The sequence below is a fragment of the Eublepharis macularius genome, chromosome 1, assembly GCF_028583425.1.
Source record: "Eublepharis macularius isolate TG4126 chromosome 1, MPM_Emac_v1.0, whole genome shotgun sequence".
Lineage (NCBI taxonomy): Eukaryota > Metazoa > Chordata > Lepidosauria > Squamata > Eublepharidae > Eublepharis > Eublepharis macularius.
This window is the reverse complement of record NC_072790.1, coordinates 25,954,148-25,968,122: the sequence shown is the minus strand read 5'-3', so window position 1 is coordinate 25,968,122 and position 13,975 is coordinate 25,954,148. Positions and strand designations below refer to the sequence as shown.

At 45.0% G+C, this 13,975-nt stretch overlaps 1 protein-coding gene across 3 annotated transcripts in view; it reads right to left on the bottom strand.

The window, feature by feature from the left end:
* The window catches only part of RUNX2 (RUNX family transcription factor 2), a 257,963-nt gene that overhangs the window by 130,174 nt on the left and 113,814 nt on the right, over nt 1-13,975 (bottom strand). The gene's annotated exons all lie outside the window — the stretch shown is intronic.

The following is a 13,975-nucleotide window of genomic DNA, read 5'->3' as shown; positions in this document are numbered from 1 at the left end:
ATGTGGGGAGTTACAATGTTAGCTGGGAAGGGTAGTTTAAAAAGACAGAGCCGGGGCAGGGCAAAAGCTATGCTATACACAGGAGCTGTGTGACGGGGCTGTGAAATGCCAGAAGGGAAACTTCAGCCCATTAGAACATCTTCAGATCCAAGCCCGGCTCTGGAAGGCAGCTCCAGCCCATTTCTATTCCTCGCTGCCCTCTGGTTGCCATCCCACAGTTTTAGACTTGAGAGGTGAAACTGGCAGAGCCTTAGGGGAAGCAAAGATGAAATTAACAAACCCTCTGAAGAGTGATCTCCGTTGGCTCTGTCGTTTTAAACTACGCTTCCTGGCTAACATTGCGTCTCCCTACACTTGACGAACATGAGCCGAGGCATCTCATGAAGAGAGACTGAGTTTCAGAAATCAAACGAACCTGAACTCCTGCATTTCCCACAAACAGGCAGAAGCGGAAATAGAAAGGATGCTCCTTCTGAATATGCATGTCTAAAGGTGACGAATGCTGCATACAAACAGGACTCTGTGTTCAGACTCCATGTAAGAGCTCCAAAGAGAAGCTTTCTTGAGAGGCATGCGGATGAGTAACAGTTTAGCAAGGCTATGTAGCCCTTCATTAATCCAGTTTCAGCGTAGCTCTTGGTCTGCAGTAGAAGAGCAAGATTCCAGCCCGCTAGCACCTTAAAACCAACCAGATTTCCAGGGTATAAGCTTTCAACAGTCACGCTCCCTTGGAACTTCTGAGAGTCAAGCTTATACCCTGGAGATCTTGTTGGTCCCTGAACTTCATGAATCCACTTACTTGTGAAACATCCCATTTGACTGCACAGAAAATATCTACAATTAACTCACCTCCTTCTAATCCTATTTATTCAATATATGGCTACTAAATACAATTTAGTATTTAGCCGTCAATTTAATATATTGTCCCTGCCGCAGTAAAACTTAATCCAGGTATTGTGAGAACAAAGCCAGTGGTGACATTTAAGACCCCAGACTTACAAAGACAGCTGCCCCAGGTGTCTCTGGCAACTGCCAAGAGCACCTGCTGGCAGTAGTAAATCTCTTTATAAATTACCTATTTTGCGATTATTTATTTATTTGAAGATACCCAATCCTGCACTCACTTGAACAATCTCAAGTCCTGCTGATATCACTATATATGTACAATTGCATGCTGGACAGCAGCCCTGAACCACAGCCCAAATTTGTCTTGCAAGTATAACCTTCAGATATGCACCTAGACTACCAATCAGCACTAAACCCCATCATTTTAATTTAATTAGCCAAACGATGGATAGTATTCAAATCATACATTCCTAGTATGTTATTATACCTGGTAATGTATAGCAGAGCAGATTGCAAGCACAGGTAAAGCTGCCAAGAAACCGTAAATGCAGAACTGACCCTTCGTAACATGCATTTGGGTTAGGATTACAAACTGAAGAAGATCCAGAGGAGTTAGTCGTGTTAGTCTGTAGTAGCAAAATCGAAGAGTCCAGTTGCACCTTTAAGACTAACCAACTTTACTGTAGCATAAGCTTTCGAGAATCACAGTTCTCTTTGTCAGATACGTGACGCATCTGACGAAAAGAACTGCGATTCTCGAAAGCTTATGCTACAGTGAAGTTGGTTAAACTGAAGAAGCATGGTGAGAGGTCCATCTCCCTTTATTATTATTATTGATCATAGTTAATATTATAATTATATAATATAATAATCTTAACAACAATGACAATACTTGGCAAGCCTTCCAGATACCTAATATTTCTTTGAGAAATGATCTTTCTGAACATCGTAGCTAAACCAAGGGAGACTGAAGGCCCAGAGCAATTCCTTAAGTTTGGACTTGTTTCTTCTAATAATGTGTTCAACGAATGCACAATTAAAAGCAGAGAGAGAATAGCCAGGTCTCCTTTTACTATACTGTCATGGGATTTCACCCCAATAGATCAGTAATAAACTGAGTTGGAAATTTGGTGATGTGGCCAGCAGTCCTGGCGCTGGCAAACTGCAAATAACAAATAAAAAAGCCATGAAACAGTGTAAATATCACACAACAAGAAACGATGGCTGGCTGGCGACAGACAGAACTTCAGTATTAGAGAATTCCAAATAGCAGTTTTCCCACTGTATTTAGGGTTTCATTCCTAAAAACACTCCTAGGACTAATGCCCAGTGAATAAAACGGAACTTACTTCCAAACAGACCTGCTTAGGATTGCTCTGTGTATCACTGAAATGTTGCATTTTCTATGCATTCTGGGTGCGTATAAGGTACCTAAAAGATAAAGGGCATAACGCCACCAAAGTTTGGTGTGGTGGTTAAGAGCAGCAGGACTCTAATCTGAAGAGCTGGGTCTGATCCCCCACTCCTCCGCTTGAAGCCAGCTGGGTGACCTTGGGTCAGTCATAGCTCTCTCGGAGCTCTCTCAGCCCCACCCACCTCACAGGGTGATTGTTGTGGGGATAATAATAGCACACTTTGTAAACCACTCTGAGCAGGTGTTAAATTGTCCTGAACGGTGGTATATAAATTGAATGTTGTTGTTATAATCCCACCAAAGTTAAGCATGTTTAATTCCCATTCCATTTATTTATTTATATCCCACCTTTCCATATGGCTCAGGGCAGCAGCTTTGGCTTCCAGGGGAGAGGCATGTACAGGGCTTTTTTTCAGCTGGAACACGGTGGAACGGAGTTCCCGAACCTCTTGAAAATGGTCACATGGCTGGAGGCCCTGCCCCCCGATCTCCAGACAGAGGGGAGTTGAGATTGCCATACATGCCGCTGAGCAGCGCCGAGGGCAATCTAAACTCCCCTCTGTCTGGAGATCAGGGGGCGGGGCCACCAGCCATGTGACCATTTTCTCCGAGGGCAACCCACTGAGAGCAGAACCACAAGTGACAAAAGGCACAGATTGGACACTTGTCAGCTTCCCTCAAGTTTTGATGGGAAATGTAGGCAGCTTGGCGGAATGTTGGACAAGTGACAGTTGAAAAGTCCACTGGACAGCAGTCAGAGACTGAAGCTGCGAGACCAGGATGCCTACATTTCCCATCAAAACTTGAGGGAAGCTGACAAGTGTCCAATCTGTGCCTTTTGTCACTTGTGGTTCTGCTCGGAAGTTCCACCACCTCTTTCCCCAGGAAAAAAGCCCTGGGCATGTACAATACATTCTTTAATCTCTCCCATGAAAAATAATGGGACTTTTAAAGTGCCTACCTAGAGCTGGCTGGCGTTCAGATTCTTTTTCCGTCTGCTGATTCCCACACGCACTCTTTTTACTAGTTTCTCTGTGACCTTAAAATTTACTTCTGGTAGCTAATTACTCTTTTTAGTGCTCTTTTATGAACCTCAACCGGCTCAGGAGTCATCTGGCATTACAGCTTTCGTGTGTCCCAAACTGTGCATTCTTCGTCATTAACACATCTGAGTGGAGCTGACATTCTAACAGGCACAACTGACATATGTTGAGGAGAGAAATTACCCTGGAAGCACACACAGCACGCTCCAGACGGTACAGATTTTGCAGCCAGATGCTGTTGTGATTAATTTCAGGGCCCAACATCCTGGTCTCAAATATTTGCACTGAGGTATCCGCCCACAGCCCCAGCATTATAAAGCTGCATCTGCTGTAGCCCCGTGCGCTCATTTGGTGGCACAGCAAAAGCTTTGTCTAAAAAGCAATCCACTAATTATGTCCGCTAAACGACAAAAAAATTAAGAGTATGTTTGTACAACACAACGATATTGGCTTTGAACTACTGCGACACCTTCCAAAGAATCCCAGGAGATGGAGTTTGATAAAGCGGGCTGAGAATTCTCTGTTATGGACCCTCCCCCTCCCGCCTGAGTCATGGACAATGACTGCTGTGGGGGCACCTACGGGCAAGGCTCTGCCCTGGCTTCCTGGACGAGGGTGCCCCCTGCCAGAGGTTTCGCTGGAGTAGGCCTGCCACCTCCAGACACTGGGCTAAGAGCAAATTACCCTGCTTGTTAAGGCCTAAGTTATTTCTTGTTGTCTTGTTTTTAAAGTGTTGTTTTACTGTTTGCTTTATTTCATTGTTTTAATATTTTTGTCACATTCCTTCAGTCATGGAATGTCTATGAGAAAGGTGGTATACAAATGTGCTGTTTAAATAAATAAATATCAGAGGTGTAACACCACAAACCTCCATTCAAAGTGCTCAGTTGAAAACGTTGGTTTTAACCTCTGAAGCGCTTCCTGATCCGTAATAATAATAATATCAGTAATAACATTTGATTTATATACTGCCCTTCAGGACAACTTAATGCCACACGCAGAGCAGTTTACAAAGTATATTATTATTATCCCCACAACAATCACCCTGTGAGGTGGGTGGGGCTGAGAGAGCTCTGAGAGAGCTGTGACTGACCCAAGGCCGCCCAGCTGGCTTCAAGTGGAGGAGTGGGGAATCAAACCCGGTTCTCCAGATTAGAGTCCTGCTGCTACACCACTACACCAAACTGGCTCTCACTCACCAGCTCAAGAGAGTCTCTCCCCTGATATACATCCATTTAATGAATCCACTTGTAGTTGTTAGAGGTCTCCATCCTACCTTCGAAATATTCATTTGCCCTCTCAATTCAGGTAAGACTCTGTGTTCTTCCAGTGAGCTGTCAGGGTTATCTGTTTATATGACCGGACTGGAGTCAGAGCTAAATTATTATGTAGATTGTGAGGACTGCTGGTTTACAGGGCTGAATAATTTTAGTGGTATTTATGGGATGGGCGCTAGGGTGGACTTTTTATGGCGCTTTATAGGGTTTTTTTGTGCATTTTTATGCATGTTGTTGAATTGTGCTTATTGTGTTTAAGTCACTTCATCTTTGAAGATGTAAGGTAAACAAATAATAACTTGCTCTGCTCAATTCTTCCCCCACAGCCTCCCTCCTGGTTCTCTCCCTCTGCCATGCAAGACCAGCAGTATGTGAAGATTAGTTACCCCAAGTTGCCATTTAACTGCTTGTTGCAGAAGCCCTCCCACCAATGCTCCAGTGTCCCCCACACTGGCTCAATAGAGAGCAAGGGGAAAACAGAGGATAGAAAACAACAGCAATTGATGCCATGACACTCTAGGAAGTCCCCGGAACTCGATGGTTCAACTGTGGAGTTTTGGGGAATTCCTAGAGCATCAAGATGTTACTTTAGGGTAAACCTCAGAGGTGACATCTTGATGTCGATCAACATTTCCCCTTCCCCATACCCTACCCCCCAAAAGATCCTATGGGTTGAGGGCTGAGGCCTGGCAATGCTAGCCTCAAGCCAGGTCATCCATCCCTTCCTCACCCCACACCACCATTGCTACAGGGGCTTTGCTTAGATCTGGCAACGGGCCAGGGAAGGAGGCCAGGCATTTCTCAGTCCAGTAATGGCTGGGAGAAAGCAGAGCTCCTGTAGAGTATCACTGCTCTCCTCACTGTACCATCCCAAGCAGCTGGGCGGCTCAGCTAGAGAATCCGACCTGCAGCAGCGCTTCCAAGGGCTAGGAGAAGCAGTCAGAACGTGCCACGGAGAACCGGGTTTGATTCCCCACTCCTCTGCTTGAAGCCAGCTGGGTGACCTTGGGTCAGTCACAGCTCTCTCAGAGCTCTCTCAGCCCCATCTGCCTCACAGGGTGATTTTCATGAAGATAATAATAACACAGATTGTAAACAACTCTGAGTGGGTGCTAAGTTGTCCTGAAGATCAGTATATAAATCAAATGTTGTTGTTATTATTACCGTAGCAGGAAAAGCAACAGGCGGTTAAGAAGGGATGACAGAGGGAAGTAGGCAAGCACTGGGCCCCCCTCACTGTTTGCAAGGGCAGATAAAACAATCTATCTGAAGAAGTGAGCCGTGATACACAAAAGCTCATACCCTCCCACAAATTTTGCTAAGTCTTACAGGTGTTAATGGACTCTTGCTCTTTTCTACTGTAACCTTGAAAAGGGTTTCTCTTGATCCGCTGAGCCTCTATGCCTGCTGTGCTTGTTGCAGCAGCGTCTCTTCTTGCACACACGCCCTTCTGCGATGCGTTCCACCTCCATCCATTTGGGGGGTTTCACTCCGCACCACCCCCTCCCCAAATCATAGCTTAGTTTGGCCAGAAAGTATGGAAAGCGGCTACACCACCGGCTGCCGGCAAGTCCCGAAATGCCATTCTCTTTCAAAGTGTCCCTTTCACGAGGGGCAGATTTTAATCTGAAAATATATTAGTCTTTGCAAGAGGTGATCAATAGGATGATGCTGTCCGTCAAAGTGTTTGTGATTTGCGAAGAGTAAGTTTGCATTATTTTTACTGGGTTATTTGGCTTTGGGTCATATTTAGAAACTACCTAGGGGCTAAATAGAAAATGTAGACTAGAGATACTTTAAACAAATAAATAAAATTTGTAAATATTTTGGACGTCATATTAAACAGGGGAAATGTGGGAGAGAAAGAAGAGCGTAAGATGGGTCATACTATACCATTCTATTGAAAAGAACAATGATCTAACCAGAAACCGCTCAGAAAGACTCAGGGCTTTTTTTCAGCTGGAATGCGGTGGAATGGAGTTCTGGAACCTCCTGAAAATGGTCACATGGCCAGTGGCCCCGCCCCCTGATCTCCAGATAGAGGGGAGTTTAGATTGCCATCAATGCCGCTCCAGCGGCACGGAGGGCAATCTAAACTCCCCTGTCTGGAAATCAGGAGGCGGAGCCACTGGGCATGTGACCATTTTCGCCTACGGCAATTTAAACTTTTAAAAACTCTCCCCTTGTTCCAGAAAACTGGGAGGAAACCAAGATTCACCAAGTGCTTTAGAGAAGAAATGCTTTTGGGATGAAGCCGCTGGGAAAACACACTGGTGGTGGGGTGCCACAGCACCCCTGGACACCACACTGGCGATCCCTGTCTTAGACATTGCCTCTCCTTTAGGTCCTGTTGTGATCTGTAAAGTGTAAGAAGAATGTCCTCATAATTCTCCCATCCTTGCACCAAATTCCAGCTGCACAGCTGAGCAGACAAGAGTTCTTAGGGGCTGCCCCACAGCTATGGCGCTCCAATGAACACATAATACTTATACTCAGGGCTCATTTTGAGGGGGAATGCACAGGAATGCAGTTCCGATAGGTCTCTAAAGAGGTCACATGTCAGGTCACCCCGCCCACCTGATTTTCAGCCGTTTTGGGCCCATGGCAGCCTGGACTGGGGCTGAAATGGCCAGGATCAGGGCTGAAACAGCCAGGATTGGTCGCGAAATGGCCCAGATCAGGCCTCTGACAGGTGGTGGATCACTCTCCTGCTCAGCAGTGGCCCTATCCTGACCATTTTGGGCCCCTTTTTGGCCATTTTCAGTCCCTTTTTGCCATTTTGGGCCCAATTTCGGCCCTGAATGGCCAGGATTGGGTCCAAAACAGCCAAGATAGGTGATGTCAGGGGGTGTGGCATATGCAAGCCAGTTACGATAATGACACACTTCCGGCAAAGGCAAGGGGTGTGGCATATGCTAATGAGTTATGCTAATGAGTTCCTCCAGCTCTTTTTCTACAAAATGGCCCCTGCTTATACTGAATCAGACCATCAGGATCCTGTCTACTCAGAGCTAAGCTACAAGAGCTGAATTACATGGGAAGGAGCACGTGAAGGGAGTCACCATGTTAGCCAGGAAGCTGAGTTTTAAAAGCGATCGGAAGGCTTTGTCAATTTCCCCCCTCTACAGAGCCAGAGAGATGCCTGTTCAGAGGGTTTATTTCCTCTTTGCCTCCTAGAAGGGGAGGTGAAACTGACAGAGCCTTCCCGAGGCAAAGAGGAAATTAACAAACCTTCTGAGCAGTGACCTCCCTGGCTCTGTAGAGAAGGGGAATTGACAAAGCCTTCCGGTCTCTTTTAAAACTCAGCTTCCCAGCTAACATGGTGACTCCCTTCACGTGCTCCTCCTCGTGTAATTCGTCTCTTGTAGCTTGGCTCTCAGATTGCCAGTAGCTCTCAGGGTCTCAGGCAGACACCTCTCACATCACCTGCTACCTGGTCCTTAACTGGAGAAGCTGTGGAAGCAACCTGGGCCTTTCTGCCTGCCCAGCAGATGCTCTTCCACTGAGCCACAGCCCCCTCCGTTCCCGCTGGTACCTTGCCTTTTGGGAAGCACAGCAAAGACCCTTTCATTAAGGTCTGTTCTGTGAGTTTTCCTGAAATTTGGCTGAAAGTTTTCTGATGTCCTGAAGTAACTGGTACTGATGTAGCATGTTTATCTGGCATATTAAATAAACATAACTTTAGAAGTATTCCATGTTCATTTTACGTGTTGTATAAATATCACAAAATTTTTCCAACAGTCAAAAGGCGCTGAACTGAAATATCTGATGAGGGAGGGGACGACACACACACACACACACACACTCTCACGCACACACACATGCACACACAGTCTTCAGCACAATTTGGTAGAGATCACAGCCATTCATTACATTAACTGATTTTGTGAAACAATGTATTTTTCAAAATAGAATATTTCCCACAGTGAAAGCGTATTTGTGGAAAAATTTGGAGAATTTTTCCATGCAAGGTCACCGATTTAGGCTGGCTTTGGTGGCCTGATCTAAAATTTTAATGGGGCACTAACATACATTTTGTTAGGTTTTTATTTACAGATTTTATGTGTTTTTTCGTGTCCTAACCCACCCTCAATCTCAGAGATGGGACAACCAAATAAATAAAAATTGTATACCTAGCCAAGAAAATCCCTACTGAGAAGAGTGCTCTCCTTTTCCTGCTATTTCAAACAGTGTTATAAAAATCTATCATTCACGATAACGCTGTTCTTTCTTGCTCCCTGCTCTGTGTCTGGAAGACGAGTCTGGACCAATTTCTCCATCCTGCCTCTGGCAGGAGAACGGAGCTAGCATTTCAGATCCTCTACCAAATCCCGGTTGCTTCAAAGGAAAACCCCTACTTTCTTCCGTTAAGATCATAAGAAATATAGGGGGAGGGGGGGGGGGTCAGCACTGTTTGGACATAATTACACTTCATCAAAAGAAGCTTTCTTCATCTTCCATGCGTGAAAAGTCTGCAAGCAGTTAAGTCTGTCTCCCCCCCCCCTTTTTTCTTTCTCTCTCTTTTTTTTAAATATAAAAATTGCTATTTGGGAAAGGAGCCAAAACTCGGAAAGCCAATATAGTAAAACTGTGCACACGCCCTTTGTTTTCCTTTGAAGTTCCTTAAATAAATATGTTGAGAGTTTGTAAAGCAGACTATTGCTTTTCGTAGATTTGACTCATATTGATCAGAGAAAGCTTCTCATCCATTAGGGGAGGAGGGAGCGCACGCAGGAATCCTTTAGATACGCACTTTGTTTCCTACTGTTTAATAAAAAGTATGTATCACAGGTTTCAAATGAGTTGCAGAGCACACAACTGCTACATCATATTTCTGTTCTTTTTCAGCACTAGTTACAGGGAGCCAACTACTGTACTGCCTACAAAGAGGTGCCAAAGAACCTTCAAGCCTAATCAATCACTGTAAAGACGAAGCAGAAATGAACTTTATAACCAGGGAAGCAAGCGAGCAAGCAAGCCAAAGAGAAAAAGAAAAACGGTATACAGGGCTCACACCTTATCCTGGAGGGCAGTGAATTCAAATATTTTATATCAAATTACCTGCGCACGGGAGTTGTTCATTATTATATATAATTAAAAGACATTTAAAAGCATGCCTTCTTGGCCGCCTTCCTAAAATAAAAACCATTCACGGGGAACGGCCCTTGCTGAATCATTTCTTGCAAATGGTTATAATAGCAGCAATGGACTGCCCCCTCCCCCCATCTCATGGATATGTCAGAGCTCGATTCTGGTCTTTCTCACAACTCCCTGGCACTGCCTCGGTTTCTCAGATTTGCTTTTCTGTTAATTGTGTGCCTCAGAGCATTACTTGTTGGTCAAGGCTGTCTAGCGGTATTTCTTTTTTAAAAAAACAATGCTTGTTTCTAAGCTCCTGCAGTATACGTTGCGGAGAACACATGACCGGGGCCACTACAGGCCCCTTAAAGAAAAGATTCCCTTTGCCACCTCCATGGGCACACATTTCAGGAACACACACACACACACACCACACACAGTCTTTCTGCATAAGACATCTTACATGAGAACGCTCAAGTGTAGAGAGACGCAATGTTACCCGGGAAGAGTAGTTCAAAAAGACAGAGGTGAATGCTCTGTCAATTTCCACTCTCTACAGAGCCGGCAAAGATCACTCCTCAGAGGGTTTGTTAATTTCCTCTTCGCCTGATAGAGCCTTCGGGGAGGCGAAGAGGAAATTAATCGCCCTCTAAGGAGCGATTTTTGCCAGCTCTGTAGAGAAGTGAAATTGAACTACTCTTCCCGGCTAGTGTTGCGTCTCCCTATAACTGAGCGTTCTCGTGTAAGGTATCTCTTGTACAGAAACTCACAGACAGAGAGGCGGGAGCATACCGATCCTTAATGGAAAAGAGGAGGGGAAAGCCTCTCTAGGAATCTTACCTGGTGACATTAATTTTTCGTTTAACTTGAAATCAAAACAAGCGCTCTCTTTCTCTGCAAGGCAGCACTCGCTACAATTTCAAGGCAAGGGTCGAAATGAGTGATTTTGGATGCCTAGAGAGGAATGGAGCTGCTGCTGAAGACCCAAGATCACAGGCATTGCCTTAGGTGAGAGGATAAGTGGAGAAAGGAAGGAAAAGAGCTGCCCTGCTTCCTAGGGACACCAAGAGCAACCCCGGTTTGGGGGATTTTGTACCCCGATCACTCCCTCTGGGCCGTTCTGGGACCAGGACACCCAGTACTATACTGAAGGCTGCACCGTTCTGCACCCTGTGTCAGAATTCAAAAGGTGCCTGCAGGTTCAAAAAGGCTAGGGATCCCTGCCACAGAAGGTTGTCTTGTTGGGTAGAGATTGAAGCTCTCGTTAAGCTCTCATATCCCATCCAGGATGTGTGAATCAGGTCCATAATTCCTACCACTAGCACATGTGGGAAGCAAAGCTCAGAAAGAGTGCTGTCCTGAGACTCAATTTGTTAAATACAACTGACATTGTGGCACTTTGTAGACTAATAAATTTTTTTTCCAACAGGAGCTTTTCTGAAACCGACCTTCAGACGCATGGAGTGAATAAAGCTTTTAAAGAAATTTTGATAACCAATACCGCGGAAAAAGGGGAGGAAGGCACGGGAGCTGTAGCAGAGAGACCAGTTTTAAATCACGTAGTAAATCATTCAGATACTACTCCCTGTGTAAGGAGCTGGAACAGTTGTGGTCATTACATAATAATGAATGATGAATGAGACCAGAGGTTCCTGCCTCTCTTAGGGTGTAGATACAGAAAAATCTAATCAAAACAAAATCAATTAATAGCAGTCAGGTCCGTTCATAACTGTAGGTGGCAAACAATCAAGGAAGATGCAGAGTGAACCATAAAAATAATAATAATTTAAAAAATAATATCTGCAAAGGATTATAGTATGATACAGCGCAGTAATATGATTACCACGTAGGAAGAAACAAGTATCTCTAAAGAACAGGGACAGCTCAGCTCTTAACAACTACAGTGAGTGAGGAAATCCAAGTCTGTTATCCTCTAATGCATTCTACTTCAGCATTTTCATATTGGACTCTCTCTTTGAAGTTGGTTGCGGAAGAACAGCGACTTTTCAATCCCCCACAGTATGCCCTGGAAAATTAAAATGTTCCCCCATTGCTCTCTGAATGCTGAGATTGAAATTTGAGATGCTATTTGTAGGGACCGTGCAAGGGCTTGGGGGAGGGGCAGGGCTTTTTTTTACCTGGAACGCTGTGGAACGGAGTTCCAGAACCTCTTGAAAACGGTCACATGGCTGGTGGCTCCGCCCCCTGATCTCCAGACAGTTTAGATTGCCCTCCGCACCGCCGAGCAGCGCAGAGGGCCATCTAAACTCCCCTCTGCCTGGAGATCAGGGGGCGGGGCCACCAGCCATGTGATCGTTTTCTCCAAGGGCAACCCGCTGAGTTCCACCACCTCTTTTCCCAGAAAAAAAGCCCTGGGGAGGAGCATCTCCATTACCCTTCTCTGCTATCTCCTCTTTTCCTTCCTTGACACCTAGGGTTGCCAACAGCCAGTTGGGGCCTGGAGATCTCCCCCCCTCCCCAATTGCAAATGATCTCCAGACCACAGAGCTCAGTTCCTCGGCACAAAATGGCTACTCCCACCCCCAACACAAAACAGCTTGAATCATTCCCCCCTCTTCCATTTTATCCTCACAACAACCCTGTGAGGCTGGTTAGGCTGAGAATGTGTGACTGGCCTGAGGTCACTCCGTGAGCTTCCACAGCAGAGTGGGGATTTGAACCTGGATCTTTCAGATCCTAGTCTAACACTCTTAACCACTACACCACACTGGCTTTTATAGAGTGGTTGCTGCTGAACAATAACAAGCAGCCAGCCCTGAGTGAGTAAAACAAATCACATGGCAGCAAGTCGCCAGTGGTTGCTGCCAGGCCTGGCCCTAATGAGTCCTCCATCAAAGGCCAAAACAGCCTTGGAAAGGGCCCTGACCAAGCCAAGTGCCTTTTACTAACAGAAACCAAGGCTTGAAGGCTGGCAGTATTGTTATAGTTGCACAGCAATGGCCACTGGAGACATCCATTTCTTAAAGCTACAGGTGCTTCTTTTATCATTTGTGTCCATTTATTCTACTGCAAGAGAACTGACCAGTTCGTCCAATATAGATAGCAGAAGATGGGCAGAACAACAGATAAATTCAAGAATTTAAGGGATAATTAAACCAAATATAACAAGTCCCTTTGTTTTTAGGTATTTCTGTATTTTAAAACAAATGTTAAGTGTAACTTTTGTCTGAGACATCTGTTCTATCACTGCTGTCTTTCAACTCTGAATCAGCAATAGGAATTTTAAGAGGAAATTCTTTTCAGTCTTAGTATTGCTATAAATGCTTCTTTATGACTGGTGGCTCAATGTCTGATTAGAGAAAGCACTTTACAAGGCAAAGGCAACTTCAGAGCTGAATCTTCTACAAACTAGAAAATCAGATTCCCTTTTGTTGTAAACAATACTTTTCTCTAAGCTAACTTGTCCAAGGAAACTTGTCCAAGGTTTCCTTAAAAGCGAGCATGCTTAAAGGCAGGGCTTTTTTTCTGGGAAAAGAGGTGGTGGAACTCAGTGGGTTGCCCTTGGAGAAAATGGTCATATGGCTGGTGGCCCCGCCCCCTGATCTCCAGACAGAGGGGAGTTGAGATTGCCCTCCACGCCGCTCGGTGGCACAGAGGGCCATCTCAACTCCCCTCTGTCTGGAGATCAGGGGGCGGGGCCACCAGCCATGTGACCATTTTCAAGAGGTTCCGGAACTCCGTTCCCCTGCGTTCCCCCTGAAAAAAAGCCCAGCTTAAAGTCAAGATGAGAAGGAAATACAGAAATGTGTACTTTTCTTTTCTCATTATTGTATATTAAACGCTGTTAAGAGAACTGTATCTGCATATAATTTCAGGTTGGTCTGCAGTAGAACAGCAGGATTTGAATCCAGCGGCACCATAGAGACCAACAAGATTTTCAGGATATGAGCTATCAAGAATCAGAGCTCTGAAGAAAGTAGCTTTGCCTCTTAAAAGCTCATTCCCTGAAAATCTTGTTGGGTCTCTAAGGTGCCAGGGGACTCAAATCCTGCTGCATCTGCCCATAAAACAAAACTGTAATTTCTTTGCACTTCCTCAGCATCACAACCACGAACACCTACACACTGGCGTCAAAAAAACAACGAAAAGCTAGTTCTTCTGTAAATATTTTTTTCCAAAAGTCAGATCTTTAAAAAATCTAAAAAATGTATCAGTAGTTGAGGTGTGCCAGATTTCGCATCAGGACAACAAACACAGATTGGATAGGTACAGAATTTTGCAGCTCCATATTTATCCTGCAAACGAAAGGTTGAGGACAATTTATTTATAGGTTAATCAGCATTTTTAAGGTGGAA